This window comes from Giraffa tippelskirchi, chromosome 3 (genome assembly GCF_054371585.1).
Source record: "Giraffa tippelskirchi isolate mGirTip1 chromosome 3, T2T-mGirTip1v1.2.pri, whole genome shotgun sequence".
Lineage (NCBI taxonomy): Eukaryota > Metazoa > Chordata > Mammalia > Artiodactyla > Giraffidae > Giraffa > Giraffa tippelskirchi.
Window position 1 is genome coordinate 144,323,829 of NC_137277.1, and position 23,119 is coordinate 144,346,947.

The 23,119-nt window shown below is 41.5% G+C and overlaps 1 protein-coding gene across 25 annotated transcripts in view; it reads right to left on the reverse strand.

Moving 5' to 3' along the window:
- ANKRD44 (ankyrin repeat domain 44) overlaps positions 1-23,119 on the reverse strand; it is a 314,879-nt gene that overhangs the window by 260,302 nt on the left and 31,458 nt on the right. Inside the window, exon 2 of one of the 25 annotated variants that reach the window (XR_014079917.1) lies at positions 15,872-16,042. The exons of 23 other annotated variants lie outside the window; for them this stretch is intronic. The gene's annotated coding sequence lies outside the window, so the exon portion shown is untranslated. The remainder of the gene's footprint in view (positions 1-15,871; positions 16,043-23,119) is intronic. One more of the 25 variants, XR_014079918.1, reaches the window with a different exon arrangement.

Consider the following 23,119-nt stretch of genomic DNA (forward strand, 5'->3'; position numbering starts at 1 on the left):
CTCATATTCTGAGCCAATTACTTCCTATGAAACAAGCAGCCACACGCCCCCAGTCCAAGACTTCCTTGTATCCCCCCAAAATAGTGAACTGTGTTGTGAGGGGCTTCAATGCTTTCATAGATTAAACACAAGATAAAGACAAAGACTATAAAAATTTAGAAAGAAAAAAATCTGGACTCATGCTGTGGATGCCTCAGGAGAGAGGAGAGAGAAGTCAGTAGAGGTCTCCAAATTTCTAAAAGCCGCCCATCTTCATAAAAATGGAGGGGAAGGTAAAAACATGAATCCAGACCCTTAGAAGCAAGCATACCACTTTGCACAGGTTTAGGGTTTAAAATGCAGGTGCTTGAGCTTTTAAGATTTGGGGACTGGCTTGGAAGTGGCAGCAGTAACTAGAGATTTCTTTATAGTCAAGGTGATCAGCTTTCTTTTAGGGCATTGTGCAAACAAAGTCAGGTGGCCAAATGTAAGTACCATGTAGACCCACAGGAAAACTGAATATTTCCCAGTTCAATACAATCTGACAATAGTTTTAGGAAGTATTCTTTTTTTAAAAAAGTTACACAGAGACGATTTTTAAAGCCCTACAGACGATTTTTTACTTGATAAAACTTAAAATCAACACAATACTAGTCAAGTTTTTACTGATTATTTTAAGTCTTTGGGAAAAAACAGTCAAGTCATGACTTTCCTCAGTTCCATCCTTTTTTTTGGTATCTTAAAACATTTTTGCACAAACCTTTTTTTCTTGAGGCAAAATATACCTGACAAACTTTACCAGTTTAAGCATTTTCAAGTGTACATTCAGTGGCATTAACGGTATTGTTATGCAAGCATCACCACTACCTCCAGAATCTTTTCATCATCCTATACGGAAACTCTGTACCTATTAGACAACAATTCCCCCTCACCACCACCTGCTCCTACCCCCAGTAAGCACCTATTCTACTTTCCATTTCTTTGAATTTAACTATTCTGGGTCTCACATAACTAGGATGTTAACAATATTTGTCCTTATTTTCCTTTTTTTCTGATTTATTTCATTGAGCATAATGTCTTCAAGATTCATTCATGTTAGAACAATTTTATGGACTCTGAGGGAGAAGGTGAGGGTGGGACGTTCTGGGAGAATAGCATTGAAACATGTATATTATCATATGTAAAACAGAACACCATTCCAGGTTCGATGCATGAGACAAATGCTGAGGACTGTGGTAATGGGATGACCTAGAGGGATGGGATGGGGAGGGAGGTGGGTGGGGGGTCCAGGAAGGGGAACACATGTAAACCCATGGCTGATTCATGTCAATGTATGGCAAAAACTATTACAATATTGTAAAGTAATTAGCCCCCAACTAAAATAAATAAATTTATAAAAAAAAAAAAGATTCATTCATGTTGTAGCATGTATCAGAAATTCATTCCTTTTTAAGGCTAGTGCATGTATGTATAAATTTTGTTTATCCATTCATCTACCAATGGACTTGTGAATTGTTTCCATCTTTTGGCTATGTGAGTAATCATTGGTGTACAATTGCTCTAATCATTGGTGTGCAACAATCTGCTCAAGTCTCTACTTTCAGTTATTGTGGATATACACTCAGAGGTGGAATTATGTTGGATCAAGTGGTAATTCTATGGTAGGATTTTTGAGGAACCGCCATACTGTTTTCCAGCTGTACCATTTTAAATTCCCACCAGCAACGCACAAGGGCTCCAATTTCTCTGCCACTTAACCAACATGTAGTGTTTCCTGGGTATTTTGATAACAGCCATCTTAATGCGTGTGAAGTGATATCTTGTGGTGGTTTTGAGTTGCATTTCCCTAATGACTAGTGACTGTTCCATTTTCTTTTAAATAGTGTTTCAAAATATGTCTTTTTGTTTTGTTTCAGTATCTCTTTCTATATAATAGAAATGTAGTCACTGCTCTAAGGAGATAATCATGAAATGTTCTGGGAGCTCTGAAAAACTTCCAAGACACTAAAACTAAGGAGCCAAAGTTTCCGTTATCTAGGTCTCAACCAGGTGCCAAAACCCTGGGGCCTAGAAATAAAAGATATTTTCAAAAATACCTTTGAGGTTCTTAAAAACTAGGTAAAACAGCCTTGAACACAGTCCTCCTATATTGCCAATAATGTCTTTGTTGTCAAGGAGATCAACGAGCTGAATAAGTGGAAAGCGGGATGGTCCCAGGGTTCTGGGGTCACGAGGATGGTTCACCAAGTCAAGTATTGCCGCTCCTACCTGAGGCCTTGGTTGATCAGCTCCCGCTAATGTGTACATGCGTGTGTTCACATGTGCACACGTGCATTCTCTGGCACCCATCCCAGAGCTACACCCCAACAAAACAACCCAGCCAGATTCAACCACCTCATGATAAAAATAATTTCATAAACCTGAGAAGCAGAAACAAATACAGGCACTTAAAAGATCTTGGGGTTAAAAGCCCTGCTGTGAGATAACTCCTTGTTCAGTTCTTAGGTCTAGGTCCCTCTTAGTCCAGCCCACCATGATTTTCCAAATCCTATAAATAACCTTTCTTTCCCTTCTCCATCTAAGCTAACCTAACCCTCTCTAGGCTGCCTGAGAAAATTTCCCTTTCAAATCTTTTCTCTTCCTTTTTCTTTATTAAACTGTCTTCCAATTCACAGTCATTCATCCAATAGGCAACATGTGTATGCTGCAGACTGCTGCGTGTGAGGGGCTGAGCTGGGTGTTGGTAATACCATGATGCCAGCCGGAAGGGACTCAACATGGAGGGGGTCTGCCTTCTCTGATTCTTACTTTATCTAAAATCCTGAAGTATTTCTGAGGGCTTATAGCCATTCTTTGTTCATCTATAAATAGAGGGTCACTTACAATAGCTCGCTGAAAATGAAATGGTGCAATAAAGATTCTTGAGCAAAGTCACTCATCTCGGTGGCCTCCTCAGAAAAATGGTAATACCACCCTTCCTGGAAGCAGAGACCTGAACCAAACAATCATTTATAGGAAAATGCATCAAAACGCTTTCTCAGAAAGAACAACAACCATCAAAAAGAAATAGACAATCTTTTCTAAAAACTTTCACCCTGAGTCTCTATGCTAAAGATGAAGCTTCGATGACTGCTGTAGTAGCTGTCATTACTGCTGGGTCTCCTGAAGGAGGTTTAAGGTGGAGTGACAATGAGGGACCCTAGAGACTCTGAGACTTCACTGCTGAACAAAAGACCAGAACAGTGTTGAAGACACAGTATATATTACTATTACTAAGCCAACAAGGACATTTGCCTCATATTAAACAACAAAGCCTGCTAACTCTTCAGAGGTGACCAGAAGAGAAAGCCGGCAAGACTAGTTCACCCATATGAGGAAAACAGGAAAAAGATGTCAAAATCACCTTTGTTGCGTGTGATAGAACAAGAGAAAACCCGAGGGCAAAATGTAAACATGCACACAATTAGGAATCTCAACTAAAAACCTGTAATGTGTGACGTGTGCCAGGCTTTGCAATAAGAATCGAGGTATCAGCAACCAGAACAAAATATTCATGTACTTTTGTACAAACAAACCTTCCTGGCCATAGAGTGGGTCTCTCTGACAATGCATTCTGGGTAGAGAGCAGTAAATGAAATCCAGACAGGAAGTAGCCAGAAAAAAGAAATGTCAGAGCATTCTAGCACTATCTTCTTGTAGAGAAACAAGAGACATCACTCTTATATTTTAATCAAATTATTTTAGAACCCAGACCCTAAAATTACTTATTAATATGGTTACTCACAGAGGATGGGGGAGTTATAAACGAGTTTCTAATGGTTTGGCTTCCTTCCTAGGATCCGCATCACCAAGTCAGCCCTAATTACTGACCACTGACAACTGCAGAGTCACATTCCCATCCAGAATGAAAAATTCTGACCTACTCCCCTTTCTGAAGCTTTTTCTCATTTTGATGCACATGGATTTGTGCTAATGGAAATTTCGTGTGAAAATTCCAACTTGCCAAAATGAGTCCATTCTCCCCCGCTCCAAAAAAAAAAAAAACTGTTTACAGAAAGTATAATCACTTTTAACTTAAGAATGACAATACATTCATGCCAAGGTGGAGAGGGGATGAAGAGGGATGGACTAAGAGTTTAGGATTGGTAGATGCAAACTATTACATTTAGAATGGATAAAAAACAAGGTGCTAATGTATAGCACCAGGAACTATATTCAGTATCCTATGATAAACTGTAGTTTGGAAAAGAATATAAAAAAAGAATGTATATATATATATATGTACAACTGAGTGACTTTGCTATACAGTAGAGATTGGCACAACACTGTAAATAAACTATACTTCAATAAATAAATAAATAGAATGACAATATATTCAAAATTTCCTTTCCTAACATGGATGTCTGAGTAATGCATTAAGATAACAAACATTGCATGATATGTTCTGGTGCTGTTTGTGAATTGGAATTTTGCCTCATTAAAAAGTATACTATCAAGTTTAAATTTGCCTAAAAGCCACAGTTGTGTAGCAACACTGAAGAACACATGCTACTATCCTTGTGCAGCAGAGGCTCATAGTTTTCTTCCCAGATACCCACTGTCCCTTTCTTCTAAAGAAATAGAGGGCATAGCAGGGCTCATGGCCGCATCCCTGAAGATTACATTTTCTAGCCTCCCTTGCAGAGAAGTAGTCATGTGATTGGTTCTGAGCAACGGAATTTGAGCCACATGATGTTCACAACCTCTAGGTCACTTTTCTAAAAGGAAAGGAGATTGTCCTCCCTTTTCCTATTCCCTTTTGCCACAGTAATAGAAACTCAAGCAGCCATCTTAGCTGGAAGATGGAAGATATGGGGTAGAAAGGGCAGTGATAAGACAGAAAGAACAGTTATCACCAACATCATAAAGCCATCTTATCAGCCTTGGTCTGCTTATGTTCTGACCAGTATAAATGCGAAATAAACTGCTATTTTCACCAAACCAGTATCCTAATACATCTCTTGAAGCACTTTGAACCCCACCACTATCTTTTATTGTGATACCTGTTCCTTAAACAGAAGGCACCATGCTTTTCTTTCATATGTGTGTATACTTACACATTTTTTTAATTGGAGGACAATTGCTTTACAGTAGTGTGGTGGTTTCTGCCCTGTGTGCATGCTCAGTTGTGTCCAACTCTTTGTGACCCTATGGACTGTAATCCACCAGGCTTCTCTAGCCATGGGATTATCCAGGCAAGAGTACTGGAGTGGGTTACCATTTCCTCCTCCAGGGGATCTTCCCAACCCAGGGATCGAACCCATGTCTCCTGCATTGTAGGCAGATTCTTTACCAACTGAGTCTCACGGGAAGCCCAGTCTCTGCTGTACATCAATGCAAATTGGTCATAATTATATATATATATCTCCACCCCCATTCCACCCCTCTACGTTGTCACAGTATGTCAGGCTGGGCTCCCTTTTTTTTTTGCAGTAGCAGCAGCCTCCTGCTAGTTATCTATTTTACACATGATAGTATATATGTGTCAATACTATTTTCTCAGTTTGTCTCACCCTCTCCTTCCCCTACTGTGTCCACCAGTCCATTCTCTATGCCTGTGTCTCCATTTATTCTCTATAAATAGGTTCATCAGTACTATTTTTCTAGATTGCATATATATGTGTTAGTATATATTTGTTTTTCTCCTTCTGACTTACTTCACTCTGTATAACAGGCTCTAGGTTCATCTACCTCACTACAACTGACTCAAATTCATTCCTTTTTATGGCTGAGTAATATTCCATTGTGTATATGTTCCACAACTTCTTTATCCATTCATCTGCTGATGGTCATCTAAGGTTGCTTCCATGTTCCGGCTATTGTAAACAGTCCTGCAATGAACACTGGAGTACATGTGTCTTTTTGAATTGTGGTTTTCTCAGGGTATATGTCCAATAGTGAGACTGCTAGGTCATACGGTTGTTTATTCCTAGGAAAACATAGGCAATATACTCTTTGACATAAATCACAGCAAGATCTTCTTTGACCCACCTCCTAGAGTAATGGAAATAACAAAAATAAACAAATGTAACCTAATTAAACTTAAAAGCTTTTGCACAGTAAAAGAAACTATAAACAAGACTAAAACAAAACCCTTAGAATGGGAGAAAACACTGCAAACAAAGCATTGATCTCCAAAATATATAAGCAACTCATACAGCTCAATATCAGAAAAACAAACAGCCCAATCAAAAAATGGGTAGAAGACTTAAACAGACATTTCTCCAAAGAAGACACACAGATAGTCAATAGACACATTTTTAAAATGCTCAGCATCGCTCATTATTAGAGACATCAAAACTACAATGAGTTATCACCTCACACCAATCAGACTGACACCAAAAACAACTACAATCAATAAATGCTAGAGAGGATGTGGAGAAAAGGGAACCCTATTGCAGTGTTGGCAGGAATGTCAATGGGTACAGACACTATGGAAAACAGTATGGCGATTCCTCACCCTGGGATTCTTGAAGGGAATTTCTCACCATGTTTTTAGCACCTACTGTCAGTGTTTGATGTCAGTTTGATGTTCACATTACTCTTTTAGTGTAGTTAGGATCAACTTTCTCAGTCCCTGAAATTAACTTCTATAATAAGCAATCCATAAGAAGCAGCAGCCTTCCCACTCTTCACTCAGGGCATCCTACAGAAGGAGTATGCTTCTGACTAGCATCTATCTCACCATCCAAGACGGATCTCATCTTGTCCTCATCATCCCTCCATCAAGAAAGGAAGGAGACACCTGGGAACTTTCTTCACACCTTTTGGAAAATAAGAACCATATCTTCACTTCTTCCAGACCCCTGAGGGTGAAGAGAAAAATCACCATTTTATAGTTCAGGAAATCAAAATCCATGACTCCAGATAACAGAACAAAATACTTAGGATAAAGTTATCAGGTCAGGTTTCGTTAAGTTCTTTAAAATAAAAATGCATCACAATGCTGATGTAGATTCATCAATTGTAACAAAATGCACCACTCAGTGGAGGATGTTGATAATGGGGGTTATGCATGTGTGGGGGACATGGGGGATGTGGGAACAACCTGTACTCTCCTCTCAAACTGTCTGTGAGCCTAAAACTCTCTTTAAAATAAAAGAAAGTCTTTTTAAAAGAAATATATACATATGTGCACATGTGCTCAGTTGTATCCAACTCTTTGCAACCCCATGGACTGCAGCTTGCCAGGCACCTCTATCCATGGGATTTTCCCAGCAAGAATACTAGAATGGATTGCCATTTTCTCCTCCAAGGGGTCTTCCCAACCCAGAGATTGAACCTGCCTCTCTTGTACACACACACACACACACAGACACAAAACACACAATCTGTTATAAAAGAAACTAAACTCTCTCAATGTTGTAATAGTCATTACCACTTACAGAATGAAAATGATAGTTGGCTCAAAGGTAATAATGATCAAAGAGTCATCAGCCAAAAAAATACACCGAGAAAACCCAGTAAAAATTGAGTCCTCATAGAACTGTTCTGTCCAAGGTGTGTGTGTGTGTGTGTGTGTGTGTGCGCGCGCTCAGTTCACACGACTGAGTCCATGGTCATCTCTTTGTGACCCCATGGACTGTAGACCGCCAGGCTTCTCTGTCCGTGGAATTTTCCAGGAAAGAATACTGAAGCAGGTTGCCAGTTCCTTCTGCAGGTGATCTTCCCAATCCAGGGATCGAACCCGAGTCTCTTGTGTCTCCTGCACTGGCAGGTGGATTCTTTACTGCTGCGCCACCTGGGAAGCCCAACTCTGTCCTACATCAACCTCTAATCTCACTCTAACCAAAAACCCAATTAAGAACAAACATATTAACCCATTCCACATGCCAGGTAGTTTTTTCTTATTTCAGTCACAGAAACAAAAAACGTACTTCCTTAAGTAAAAGCTTTTTTAAAACAAAAACTTGCATTGTTTTTTTTTTCCCTTCACTGCCTCTGCATTGTCTAATAAAAATGACTTGAATGTTTTGTTTTGTGATTCTTTAACTCCTAAGTGTGGGATTTCCCATATGCAGAGTATCGCAACTGTGACCATTTAGGAACAGAGCACATAAAATGTTGCCATAAGAATAAACAACAAACCAACAGGTATCACTTTCCTCTAACACTTGAAAGAGCACATCATTTCATATTTTTTAAAAAAAGACAGTATTATACAACATAGGGAATATAGCCAATATTTTATAATAACTATAAATGAGCATAACTTATAAAAATTGTGTATCACTATATTGTATACCTTTAACATTAATATTGTACATCTACTATACTTCAAGTTTTTTAAAAAAAAGAAAAGAAAGGGGTTTTAATACTATTTCAACTCTTTGGCTTTATTAGCTGCATAATGTAAGAGTTCTAATCCAAACCACCTATGTTTTCACAAATTGAATTTCCAGTAGTGAAAGTATTTTATCAAACCCTCCAAGAGCTAAAATTTAAAGCATATCTGGCTTAAGGTAATTAAAAACCCATCTAGAATTTATGTTCCACAGAGCATATGACATATCCCTGTATAAAAAAATGAACTTTAGTAAACTGGACATAGGCCAGGGGAAAGCTGTACAATAAAGGCAGCAAAATGACTGCTCGGGCAGGTGGAACCTATTTGAGGGGTAGTGGCTGCTCAACCAGGCTGAACAAACAGTCTTTTAGGGGACCAATCAGAGGTGACCACCTAAAGAATTTTCCACCAAACGCCACCATTTTCAGTCCTTTCTGGTTAAGGACCAAAATAAAAGCTGTGGTAGTTGTTTCATTTCGATCATTTAGAAAGCCCCAAATAACAGCTAAGAGCTTTCTATAAGCATGCCAGCGGAGAGGGAGGGGGAGGAAAATTACAGTTGAAATTATATCCTTTAGAGAGCCAGTTAAGCCACTAACTCACAAGCAGGTCTCAAGGCTGCTATCTGACCCAGAAAGCCATAGGTGAGGAATTCATTTTAGGACTGATTACATGAATGTCAAATCATTCCATTTTTTTAGCTTTTTAAAAAATTTGGCCTTTTTTCACACTTTTGCTTTACACAACTGAACAATGGTCCCAACCCAGGGACTTGAACTTGGAAGTGGAAAACCTTCCAGTCTGAGCATTGAAGGGTGTCACTAGCCCCTGCATATCTCAGGCAAGTCACTACACCTCTGGATTTTGCCATTTCCCTACCTGCAAAACAAACAAACAAAAAAGACCACTTCCTACTTCCTGTTATGATTTAAAAAAAAAAACTAAGGTAAGTCAAGCTCCAAAAAGACTTTCAATATGGTATATGACATTCAAACAGCCAGTTTTGGGGTAAGAAGAGAGAGGGAGGTTAAAGAAGGAGGGGATATATGTATACCTATGGTTGATTCATATTGACATATGGCAGAAACTGACACAATATTGTAAAGCAATTATCTTCCAATTTAAAATAAATTAAAAATTTTAAAAAGAACTTAGAAATAATCTCTTCCATTTAATCTATTTGCAACATAGAAAAACGCCCTATATAATCTATTCAAAATAATAAAGAAAAAAGTTTGACCCTTTCAAGTCATAGAGAATTATTTGCTCTAGATAGCCTAGTCTTCTAGATTAATGTCCAAGAGGGCAGGGATTTTGTGTTTTGCTGTGTAGTATATCTTCAGCACCTAGAACAGTGCCCAGCCCATAATAGGTGCTCATTACATATTACTATTAATAGATGAATAAATGAATAAACAGCTGGCAAAGAATCTGCCTGCAATTCAGGAGACCCCAGTTCTATTCCTGGGTTGGGAAGATCCAGTGGAAAATGGATAGGCTACCCACTCCAGTATGCTGGCCTGGAGAATTCCATGGACTATATAGTATATCTTCAGCACCTAAAACAGTGCCCAGCCCATAATAGGTGCTCATTACATATTATAATAGATGAATAAATGAATGAAAGTTTAGCACTCAATAAATGTAGGAATGCTTTTTCTTTTTTTAGCCATTTCAGGTGGATATTTCCTTAAAATGTGTAGTACCACCCTCTCTTATCTTCTTAAAAAGATTATAAAGACCATAATAGCACACTCTGCCAACAGCAAAGGGTCACCTTTGTGTACATCAAATATTTCAAAGATGCCCTTCGTGTGCTTTAAAATATTAAATCACTACAGAATTTTTTATGCAATTTTTAGCTCTTTTATCATTTTTACCACCCTTCCCTTTCTGTGGGGCTGTCATCTCTCCCTATTGTGAACAGCCTAAAATTGGCCGTTTCTGAGTTATTATTTGATTAAAAGCCAGTCAACCACCACTTAGCAGAGTGTCTCAAGTAAGAGTACAAGGCTCTAAGGGATAAAGGAGTGGGCGAGGAGAGGGGTCTCTCTGTTTGCAAGCACCTGTTTCATGGGATCAGCCTACACTGAGGAATCAGCCTGGACTGAGGCCTTCCTAGTATGTGCTGCTTTCAAAGAGCAGAGTGAGTCCCTCAAACTGAAGCAGTTGATCTACGGAGAACCCTCCTAATGCTGGAGAACTAGCATTTTTAATAATATGTTAAATAGGAATGACCTACAGCTTCCTAGCTAACCTGTGGGTTGAATGCCCAAGCATCTTAAATCAGGCCCCATTTTCCAGGATCTTAGATTAGTATTGGTTTGGGAAAGAAATCTGACTCTTAGATAAAATAAGAAATGCACATTAGAAAAAAGCTAACAGTTTCATGAAAAATCATTAAGCTTTGAGGCATCGTTTCTTGATCTGGGTGCTACTTATACAGGTGTGTTCATGGAGATACATATTTAGGTGTTCTCTTCTGTATGTATAGTACGCTTCAAAAAAAAGTGTTAAAATTGCCAGAGCAGAGTAATATTTTATCCTTGCCCTATTCTAAAGTAAACTGGCCTTTCATAAGCAATAAAGCAGAGAGAGTTTGAATATGGAGATAGAAGCCGTAAGACTCCCCTCTCCAAATAAAGATCCACTAAGAGAAACACTCTACTCATAACCAGAAGGCTGTTGCCTGGGAAACTGGAGCTGTAACTACTGCAGTCACACCTCAGGAACAAAGATGGCCAAGATCTATTTCAATTCTTAGATGCCTCGAGGAACCACAGATGACTGTAACTATGGAAGACAGCCAATCTGTAGTAATGAAGAAGCGCATGCCCGAGTTAGAGAGGCTACAATTGTTAAAGGAAAAAAGAGAGAGGGGCAGGGAAGAAGGAAAGAGAAAACAAATTTCAAGTGCAGCAAGCCCAATCCAAGGACTGCACAGCTGCAAGGCTACAGGTTTCATTCATTTCAGCCAATCCACCCTCTTTACCTTATGGTGACCCCACAACAGCACCTGCCAGCCCCCCTGCCAGGAGTGGGGAGTACAAAGCTGAGTAAGACTGGCCCTTTCGCAGGGAAAGGCAAGCTCAGAGAAGTGCTCCACTCGAGGTACAAGTGCCCTGGAACAAAGTGGGGGGACCAATTATCTTCCATATGAAATGGGCGTGGGAGGCTTCAGAGAGAAGGTGGCATTTTTTAAGCTTGAATTCAAAGAATATGTACGATCTTCCTAGGATGAGGCCGAGGAGGGGCATCTCAGGCCAGGAGAATGACAGATACAAAGGACAGAGGCATGCCACAGCCCCATTCTGTTTCTCAACAGGGCGGCTACTGCCATTTGGCAGGGAGGGCGAAAATTCCCCTTGGAGACAGTGTCTCACACACTGCAGGAGGTTTGCCATCTCTGACCCCAGGCGCTATTCACTGGCAGCAACTCCCAACCATTATGATAACTAACGGAATGCTCCCCACATTTCCAAATATACCAAGGAGGGAAGTTGTGCTACTGCTCACAAGTGAGAAGCCCATGAACACAAGAAAACAGAGGTGTGGCTGGAACAGGGGTTAGGGGGTCGGTAGGATGGGAGCTGAGGATGAGATGCAGGTGAGGACCAGAATGAAGGGCTTCACATCCCTGCTAAGGAGTCAGACTCTCCGCCAGACTTAGAGAAGAGACAACAGTCTCAGAACAGTTATGTAGGAGGCCAAACCAACAAGACTTGGCAGCTCATGGGCTATGAGGAGGTGGAGAAGAAGGAAGAATGGAAGAATAAAGAATAACCCCCACAGTTATAAGCTGGGCCAACTGAGTAAACAGTAGTGGCACTAACCAAAAGAAAGAAGAGAGTCCAAGCAGGGCTAGAAGGGGATGGAAAGGGGAAGTGGAAAATGAGTCTTGAGTCTGAAGCTCATAAGGTACATCCAGGTGGAATGTTTAAAAGTAACCGACAGACTAATGCTAAGGAGAGACATCTGGGTTGGAAGTAAGAGAAATCTTGGCATTTAATTGCAGGCAGTGTCCAAGCCATTCTTCAAGGGGGCTCCAAAACAGGCGTTCCCCAGCTTGCTGAACAAGCCAGGGAGAGGTGCAACTGGAGGTGAGAAAGCCGAGGACCTGGAGCCAGGGCAACACAGCAGAACGAAGACACAAGTGGGCAGAAACTGAGAAAAATGCAGCCAGCTAGCCAGGTGGAGATGAGCGGACTAGCAATGGAATTACCGAATACAGGTGGTTTGGAACCAGCTCCCCCATGCTGTGTCCACAGGCACCCTTTCACGTGATTCTTGGCACACATTAGGACAGTGGCTTTTCAAATTATTTGCCTGTGATTCACAGTAAGAAAATAATTTGACATCTCAACACAAGTCAAACACAAACATCCACATGAGGGCTGGTTCCATGTGTGCACTGCAAGCTGGGCAGCTGCACAGGGCCACACACTCAGAGGGGCCCCTCTTGGTTACTTCTCTGCTGCTGCCATCTTGAAACTCCCAATAATTTTTTTAACAAGAGGTATAGTATTCTCATGTTACATAGGATCCCACAAATTATGAGGCCAATCTTGACACATACAAATACATTTAACAAAAGTTCCATAAAACGGTATCTCCCAAGTACATGTGGTATAAAATTATATTTTCTGTTCTATTTTTTTTTTTAATGCAGTCCCAGCCTGGTAAATTCACAATCCACTCAAAGGTTGCAAATCACAGTTTTAAAATACTCTCTGGGGCTAACTCAGTTCTAAAGGTTTGTTTGTTTTGTTTGTGGTGGTGGAAGGAGTATACAGATTCTTTTGAAAATTTATATTCTCTTTCCTCCACAAAGAATTTGAGGCAGTATACAGAAAATAGTGAGGGTAATTGAAGACAAAGGAATTGCTGAAATTAACCAAGCGAAGAAGGATTGGATTCATGAAGAAGGGAGGATTCATTCAGGGAAGGATTCATGAAGAATCAACACTGAGTTGGGAGGCAGGGGGTTGAGGAGGAATGGTCAGAAAGGTAAAATGAAAACTAAGAAAAAAATAGGCAAAATCAAAGGAGCCAAAGAGCTTCCAGGAGGAAGTAGTCAATGAGGTCAAGAGCCCCAGAGGATACCAGGCTGAGGTGAGAGTTGCATCCTGAGGTCATTGAGGATAAACTACATTAGTTTCAGGCCACGTGAGAGAAGTATGAGTGCTGAATGCCAAGGGGCCAGGAGGCCAAAAAGCAAAAAAATGAAAGAACACCAAAAAAGAGAGGGAGAGAAAGGAACTTGGTGGGAAAGTAGAATAGGGTAAATTTTTTCTAAGAATTCTGGGAGGTTTTAGGGTGACTAGGAGCTTCCCTGGTGGCTCAGATGATAAAGAATCTGCCTGCAATCCAGGAGACCCAGGTTTGATCCCTACATTGGGAAGATCCCCTGGAGAAGAGAATGGCAACACACTCTAGTATTCTTGCCTGGACAATTCCATGGACAGAAGAACCTGGCAGTCTGCAGCCCATGGGGTTGCAAAGAGTTGGACATGGCTCAGCAACCAGCAACTGCAGTTTCACCTAGAAGCCCCACCCTCCACAATATTAAATATGTAAAAATATGTGTACCTCCCACATTAAATATACATTATTTTTATTTGCATTATAACTATATATTGAAGTGAGCTGCAAATGACTAATTGACATAAATGCTGTTTTATAGGCATTTGATTAAACATATATTACTTTTGACTTTAGCTTTCTTTCAGTATTCAAGAAGCCAATATAAACTTATTTTTTCTGATTTCAGACATTTTTAGGCCTTTGAAAAGCTTATTGGTCCCAGGCCCATAATTTTTAAAGATTAATGAAAGCTGTGTGTCTGGGGCTTAAGGTAAGGAGTCTGGAGAGACTGAAAAAAGACAAAGTCTTTCTTACCAGAGGGAATGGCATCTGATAGAGACAGAGCTGCTACAAAATGGTCAGAAGAGGCTGGATAACCCACTTGTTTTAATGGCAAAGTTGACGAATAAGCAATCCAATGAAGAGAAATATAGAAGGTCAATAAACATATAAAAAGCTACCTAACCTCCTCAGCACGCAGGGTAATTTCCATTTCTCATATAATGGACTGGTAAAATGTTGAAAGACTAATAATACCTAAAGCTAAGGGCAGGGGGTGGGTATGAGGAAGCAGAGCTTCTGAGATACTGCTGGATGGAGTGTATGTCGCTATAACTTCTGCAGAAGGTCATCTGGCAGGCTCCAGTAATGAATAACTCAGAACATGAATCTAACTTCCTCACATACATCACTCACTTCAGGCTGTCTCACCCATCCTGCGATCTTGGCGTAAGTTTACCTCCTGAAAGGGGCCTTTCCTCTAACACAGAACCTTGCTTTATTTTACTCAAAGCCCTTATGTCTGCTATCTCCTACTTTCTGAATTGCTTTACCTGTTTAAGCAGAAAGCACCTCCCTCTCTCCCCACTTTCCGCTTTCTTCTCTCATTCACCTCCTATTCCCAGCTCTGAGGGGCCTGTAGAAGCACTACCTGGACCAACAATTTTCACTGCAGCATTGTTTTAATGACAAAAACTGGAAACAATCTGAAAGCCCATCAATAGGGGAAATAGTTGAATAAATCATGATACGTCCATACTATGGAATAATAAAAATAATAAAATAGCTTTTTATAAGCTTGATACTGACATGGAGTGGGAGAGATGTTTATAATATATTGTTTTATGGATAAAGCAATTTATAAAATATTTAGATCACACTTTTATTTAAAAGGAAGAGAAAAAACCATGAGGTAAATACAATTGTACATGTTTGAATAAGCACAGAGAAAAGTAAGGAAGGAAACACACACAATGTTAATACTGATGGCCTTTAGGGTATGATACTATTGCACAGGACAGGAGATTTCATTGCTACAGTGAGCTTATATTTTGTAATTTTAAAAAATTAAACTATTTTAAAAGAATTCTGGCCTCAAGAATATTAGACTACCATACATTGTGTTTATTCCACCTGTTGGAGACTCTTAAGAGTCCCTTGGACTGCAAGGAGATCAAACTAGTCAATCCTAAAGGAAATCAACCCTGAATATTCACTGGAAGGACTGATGCTGAAGCCGAAGCTGCAATACTTTGGCCACCCGATGCAAAGAGCTTACTCATTGGAAAAGACCTTGATGCTGGAAAGATTGAAGAGGAGAAGGGGACGACAGAGGATGAGATGGTTGGATGGTATCACTGACTCTGTGGACATGAGTTTGAGCAAGCAAGATGAAGGACAGGGAAGCCTGGCATGCTACAGTCCATGGGGTTACAAAGAAGACAGGACTGAGTGGCTGAACAACAACAATCCTAGGGGTTCACTGGACCTGCCTACAGCCAACCTTGTAACCTAATTTCCCATTTGATTTGTGAAAAACCCAAAATCATCCCAACACCCTGTAGCAGAAATGCCATGCCTTCTATTAAAGACCATAGCTCCCCCTGGCTGACCTGAAAATCATCTGAGTCTTTTTAATAGGCCACTGAGAGTCCAAACTGCCCAGCAACAAGAGAGGAAGAGAGCACAGAGTCAAGGACCCACCTGTGTGCATGGTGGCATCTGCTTCCTGTATGCCTGGCAGGTTCCCAAGGCAGCCACCGATTCTCCCACAAACTTCACTTGGCCAGAGCCTGGGAAGTGATATCTGGAAAGACCGAAGCACTCTTTTCAAGAGGCCCTAAATCAAAGGTCCTTGTCTCTGCCAGAAACAACCTATAAGGAAAATCTTATCACAAAACAAGCTCTCAGGCATGTCAAGGATTTTTCTAATTAATTCCTTAAGCTGATCAAGTGATAAAAGCTGGGAATTTAAAAGGACTCAGATATTTCTACCTCACTGTGCTAATCTACCTGTAAGCTACTCAACCAACCGTGAAAGAAACAGTATGAATGGGATGGGCTTTAGTATACAGCATGGGGCACAGCACCTCACACCAACCAAATGAATGGGACTGAATAAACCAATGAATGAATGAGAATTGTGGAACCCAAGTGGACATCTTTAAGGGGGCCTGACATTTAGAAGGGGTAGAATCCAGTCCTCACAGAGAGACTAGTTATGTACTTAAGCCAGGGAAATTACTGAAAATGGTCTCGCTTCAGTTTCCTCATCTATGAAACGGAAATGATTATGCCTATCTCCTAGGACTACTGTGCGGCTCCAGTGAGGATATACATGAGGGACTGTGGTAGACGGAGGTAAGCTGCCCAGATTCCTCTTTGGGGAAGGACTTGCTGCCCAGCTTTGGGAGCATGATCAGCACAAGGCCTTCAGCCGCCCACTCCTTCAGGGTCTGCCCCAGGGCCAAAGAGATGCCTCCCTGAGATCATGCCCTTTCTGCAGGACCTGAGACAATCAGTCTACTGACTGAGGCCCAGTAATTCTTTCCCAAAGCAGGACACTGTGACTGCACATACTCACTGCAGAGTTTTCCACCAGGTTGGCTAAGGTCTTTTCAAACCCTTCTTCTACCCAATCGTGCTTCCTTCCCTTCCTGAGTACCAGTCTCTAATGAGCCTCAAATTCACAACTGCTTCAAGAGAACCCAACCTGCAACAAAGCCCTTCTGTTGACTAAAGCAGCTCAGGGCTTCCATAAAATCATAAAGAGCAGACACCAATTGTGGCTTAGGAAGAAAAACAAAAATCACACTCATAAACTTTTGTTTTTCCATATGTGCCATTTATGTCAAAGTATTCCAAGTCTGGCAATTCATTCATATTCACCACATGTGTACAGAACACCATGTCCTCAGGGCAAGCTGCTAGGAGCCATAAGGGCTCTGCAATGATTATAGCTTGGAGCTGATGCCTATCTCCTTGGCTGTGGCTCCTGGTGAAGTGGCACTGTCCCTAGAGGCTTTGGAATTGGGTAAGCAGCTTTTGGTTGTTACACTGATTACAGGACTCTGATGGCATCTGGGAAGGGTGGGAGCAGAAACGCTAAATTCCTACAATGTTCCAGAAGGTCCCTCTTGATAATGGATCATCTCATGTTCCACACAACTTTCATAAAAGAGAACAAAAGTTTATAAAATCATCTGCATCTAGATCTTAATACTGCATTTCATAAAAATATTTTGTTCGGTTTTAAATACATTGAATTTTCTAAGAATTCAACTATCCTATAAATCAAGGGAAAGATATACTTAATTCTATTCAGAATTTTACCAAGAGTTTTTTATCATCTCCAAAAATCATGACAGGTTTAGGAGTGTCACAATTAATGAGTTCAGTTCAGTTCAGTCGCTCAGTAGTGTCCGACTCTTTGCGACCCCATGAATCTCAGCATGCCAGGCCTCCCTGTCCATCACCAACTCCTGGAGTTTACCCAAACCCATGTCCATCGAGTCGGTGATGCCATCCAGCCATCTCATCCTCTGTCATCCCCTTCTCCTCCTGCCCTCAATCCTTCCCAGCATGAGGGTCTTTTCCAATGAGTCAACTCTTCACATGAGGTGGCCAAAGTATTGGAGTTTCAGCTTCAACATCAGTCCTTCCAATGAACACCCAGGACTGATCTCCTTTAGGATGGACTGGTTGGATCTCCTTGAAGTCCAAGGGACTCTCAAGAGTCTTCTCCAACACCACAGTTCAAAAGCATCAATTCTGCGGCGCTCAGCTTTATCGTCCAACTCTCACATCCATACATGACTACTGGAAAAACCATAGCCTTGACTAGACGGACCTTTGTTGGCAAAGTAATGTCTCTGCTTTTAAATGTATAATATACTTGTATTGGTCTATATTTGTAGCTATCTTAGTCTTAGTGATAAACATAAAGACTTATTTAGCCCTTATTTCTAAGGTTTTATATGTAGTATTATTGATAATATTTAATTGAATTAGCCCTTAAATCAAAACTGATTTACAATAAGAGCAAATATCTATCTCATTACGTCTTTTAATGTAGCTGTGCACATACTGAAATACAAGCTATTTCATTATGAATTGTTTTCATGTTACTTCTTTATACTACAGTTAGTCTTATATTGTTGTTGAATATTATGTGTGAGGCCTATTATAGGCAAGTTTCATTCCAGGAAGTAAAGAGGATGTTACAAAATACATAAAAGAGGATGTCGGGTTTGATGGCTTATAGAATTGATTCTAAAACTGAGGTCTGAGGCTCACCCATGACAGAAACATCTGTAACGTTCATAAAAAATCGAAGTTCCTAGGTTCCAACCCAGACTCAGAGTGTACTCTGGGGCTAGAACCCAGGAATCTGCACTTTTTCAAAGCTCCTTGGGTGATTCTGATGCTCATCCAGGGCTTGGTAGCCACAGCTACCAATGAAAGAGGGGACACTAAGCCATCACCTACCCTGGAGGTGTAACCATAATGTCAGGCACAGGATACTAACAAAGAACTGTGGGAATTCAAGAAAGGGAGAGGCTAGCCTGGGGAAAGGGTCATGAAGAGGGTGCACTGGTGTGGGGATCTGAAAAGCAATGATCCCAGGAGCCCCATCTCTGGGGAGCATCACTGCAGGAGCCCTTTACATACATTAACTCCATCAAAACGCACAGCTATGGAGAAGGAAACACAGCCCACTCCAGCACTCTTGCCTGGGAAATCCCACGGACAGAGAAGCCTGGCAGGCTACAGTCCTTGAGGCCGCAAAGAGGTGGACACACCTGAGCATGCACACATACACACAAGGATATATTGTACAGTGCAGAGAATACAGCCAATATTTTGTATAAACAAAGTATAACCTTTAAAATTTGTGAATCACTATGTTGTACACCTGAAACATAACAGCTGTAATTCAACTATACCTCAATTAAAAAAAAAAAAATCATCCCTCTGTTAAAGAAATTAAAAAAAAAAATAACAAAAAAAACACAGCTACCCTCTGGGTAAATACTATTCCGGTCCAGATCTTTCAGAAGAAAAGACTGTGGCCCAAGGAAGACAGGTAATTTAAGGTTTCAAATTCAGCTCCTGCAGCCCCAGAGGACAGGGCTTAACCATCCCACTAACACTGGACCTGGGCCCAGTGGAAATGGGGTGGGTTTGGGGGAGAGCCCAGGGAGTTTGGTGAAGAATGATTTCTATTCCAAAGCTGCATTTGCATCTTGTTATTCGCCTTCTCATCAACATTCTGGATGACAAAAAGATACCACTGTAAGGAGAGATTCTGAGCATATATCGTTCACATAAGGCTGGAAAGACTCCAGGAGAACAGAAATTCAGGAGTCACAAATGCTAATAAGCCACGAATCACAGAAAAGTAACTTAATTGAGGCAACAGCAAAATGGTAGGAATTAGAAGCTCTCTGTTTCCCCTGATCTATCAACAGGATAAAGGGAAAGGGAAAGGGAAGTTGCACAGTCATGTCCGACTCTTTGCGACCCCATGGACTATAGCCTACCAGGCTCCTCCATCCATGGGATTTTCCAGGCAAGAGTACTGGAGTGGGTTGCCATTGCCTTCTCCAACAACAGGACAAAGCTTCTGCTTAATCAATTCCCACCTAATCAGAAAGCCATCTTAACACTGTCTCCCAGAGCAGCAAATTAGCCTAATAGCGAGTAGCAATCAGGAGGGCACTGGTGGGGAGGGTGGGGATGGAAACACGCTACTGCTGGGGGGTGGGGGGAAGCAATTGGCTAGTGCTAAGGGGTTAAGTGGTGTTTAACTAGCTGTTAAATTGCAAAGTGCTAAGTTTCCCCATTCTAATGCAGAAACTGTCCACAATGAATAGAAATGAAGATGAAATGCATCAGGTTCCGTCTTTATTCTTACACCCCAGGTGTGCATATAGATAGATACAAAATTTATTTTTAACACTATAAAGGGAAAGATCAAGGCTCTTCATATGCCAAGTCAAGCATTTCTCAAACTCATTAGAATCACTTAGGAGCTTGTTAGAATCACAGTGCTTGCAAGTAACTTCAGTCTGTCTAACTCTATGGACTGTAGCCCTCCAGGCTCCTCTGACCAAGGGATTCTCCATGCAAGAATACTGGAGTGGGCTGCCAGCTTGAAGGGCTCATTTCCTCCTACCCAGGGACTGAACCAGTCTCCTTACATCTCCAACATTGGAAGATGGGTTCTTTAGTGCCATCTGGGAAGTCCGTAGATCCTAGGTGGAGCCCTAAAATTTACCTTTTTTAACAAGTTGCAGGGGGTGCTGCTTTCGCTGATCTAGGGACCACACTTTGAGACCTCACTGCTCAGAATGTCTCAAGAGCCATTTGGAAATGGGGGCAGGGGAATGAAGGAGCAGCTGAAGGGTGGATAAGGAGAGAGGCCCTCTCAGCAAGCAATGGAGGGTACCATTAATAACACAGGGAAGCTTCCACGTACTCTTTAAACCAGTGATTTGTCATTTCATTAAGATTAAAGAGGCTATAACTATAAGCAATCGAGCAATGCCTGCCACATGTCTGTGGAGAATAAGAACAAAATGGCAAGGAAAACAGTGGAGGCCTACATTTTTCACAGATATGCAGTGAGATTGGCTAATCAAAGGGGAAGTCAGAATATGTCACAAGGGACGAGCGGTACCAGGCCAGAGACAGCTGAATGGTTACTCCTCTGTCCGTAGAACCCTAAGGAAAATTCACTGGTTCTGCATTACTCCTTCCCTGTGTCGAGTGGTGTTCCCATCATGACTGATAATCCCAGGACCACGGTTGGAAGAGAATCAAGCTTCTGCAATGAATAAAATCTTGTTCTGACCGAGATTCAGCACCCACTGGTCACAATCAAACTTCAGGTTCTCCTGGATCACCCTCACACCAACCCAGCAGGTTGTGTAGGACTAAGGTTGTGTAGAACTAATTACCCCATGTCTCACCATGGGCAATAAGGATTTCTTCTGCTAAGATGCACCAAGATTAACATCAATGTATCACACCCTGTTCCCACGACTCCCCAACTTCCAGATGCATTGTCCAGAGACCAGATGTTTCTGGAGGAAGGTTTCCAATCAAAGCACTGCTTTGTGACCCCAGCTTATATTAACCAAAGACCAAAAGCCCTCTGCCTTCAGCTCTCACCCTCCATCTTTTTTCCTTCCCTCAGTAAGGGTATGTGGGTCAGCAGCAAGCAAGTACTTCAAATCTCCAAGGCAAAGACCTTTGGCCTTGCAGAAGTTCAGTGCAGAAACAGGTGGTGTGGTCTGGAGCCAACATTTAAGAGAATAAAATACCCAAAACTCTGAGAGAAGAATCTCTCCACATGGAATTCTTCTTTACATTTCATGCAGTCAGCGGTTCTCCAGTTTTTCCACATCCCTTCAAAGACTAGGTTCTCATATTGTGTGCTTTGAGTAGATCAGACTAACAGGGTTTTGCTTTTATAGTTTCAGGCTGGGTAAAATTTCATAACCACATGATTGCAGGGCTAAGCTTAGCAGTGCTGTATTTAAGAGTTAATCGCATGTCCATCATTCAGCCCACACGTCATTTAAGAGAAGCTGGTGATAAAACATTTCCCTCTTCTAACAAGTCCATAAGGGTCAGTTCCTGATACAAGGCCAGGGGGCCCACTTGCATATGATAAAAATGTGTTTCTAACTGAACAAGGCCTCAAGACACAGTATCACACAGTCAAGGCAATAAATAAACCATTGGTGCTCCACAGTGTGGTTAGATCATTTGTCTTAAAACACTACTTTGCACAAATCAGAACTCTGATCAAGTATTCCATGGCTCCCCATTGAACTCAAACCCCTTAGCATTTTTTCTAGGGTACTGCCCATTCTCTCTAATATCTGCCACTGTCTCCTGTGCAAACCCCTCCGCTCCAGTCAACTGTTGACATCACTGCTCTTGGAAACCTAGCACAGAACTTTCTTTTTCTCTTATTTCTGGCCTCTGTCTCAAATGCCCCCTTCCTCCTTCCTACCAGCTTGTTAAACTCCTACCACTGTGCTTAGTCGCTCAGTCATGTCTGACTTTTTGCGACCCCATAGACTGTAGCCCGACAGGCTCCTCTGTCCATGGGTATTCTCCAGGCAAGAATACCGGAGTGGGTTGCCATGCCCTCCTCCAAGTGATCTTCCCAATCCAGGGATCAAACTCACCCCGCCGCGCTGCAGGTGGATTCTTTACTAACTGAGCCACAAGGGAAGCCCAAAAAACTCCTACCACGAGGCATTTAAAAGCCAGCTCCAATCTCATATCCTCCACAAAGCTGCTTTTCAGAAAATGGTCTGCCCTGCATGCTCTCTCCCCATGAGTTGCCATGATAGTGATCAGCTGGCACTGGATGTGCCGTGCACAGTGGGATTTTATTGCCTTATCCTGGAGCCGCCTCAGGTGGACTGTGCAGCTCCTAGGCACAGCCTCACAATGACTTCCCCAGCATCTCACCTGCTCCCCTCCCACAGCAGACACTCATGAGTGGCTTCCCGCCCTCACTCTTCAACAAACACCACAATCTGGGTCCTCCCTGGGACTTAAGGTTTATGAGATACTTCTGTCTTTAAATCATCTTATTTCTCTTCCTCGTTGTCCCATCATTGGTCTTTTAGCCCAAGCATGTGACAGGACTGCCAATTCATTCTTTTCCTACTGTTGTCAAATAGCTTAATGAGTGTTTAATGCAAAAATTCTAAGAGGCGATTGCTAGGTTGGAAAAATCACTCTGGGTCCCACAGGACTGTGTTCGGTCTGCAGACAGGAAACAGACATCAGGAGGAAGAGATTAGCATGAAGGAAAAGTAGGCTATGGCTCCTCTCCACCCCCATCAGCAATCTCTCTCCAAAACAAAAAAGAAAGCGTCTGGATAGAACCTGGGCAAATATTGCTGAGATCGGAAAACCGTACAC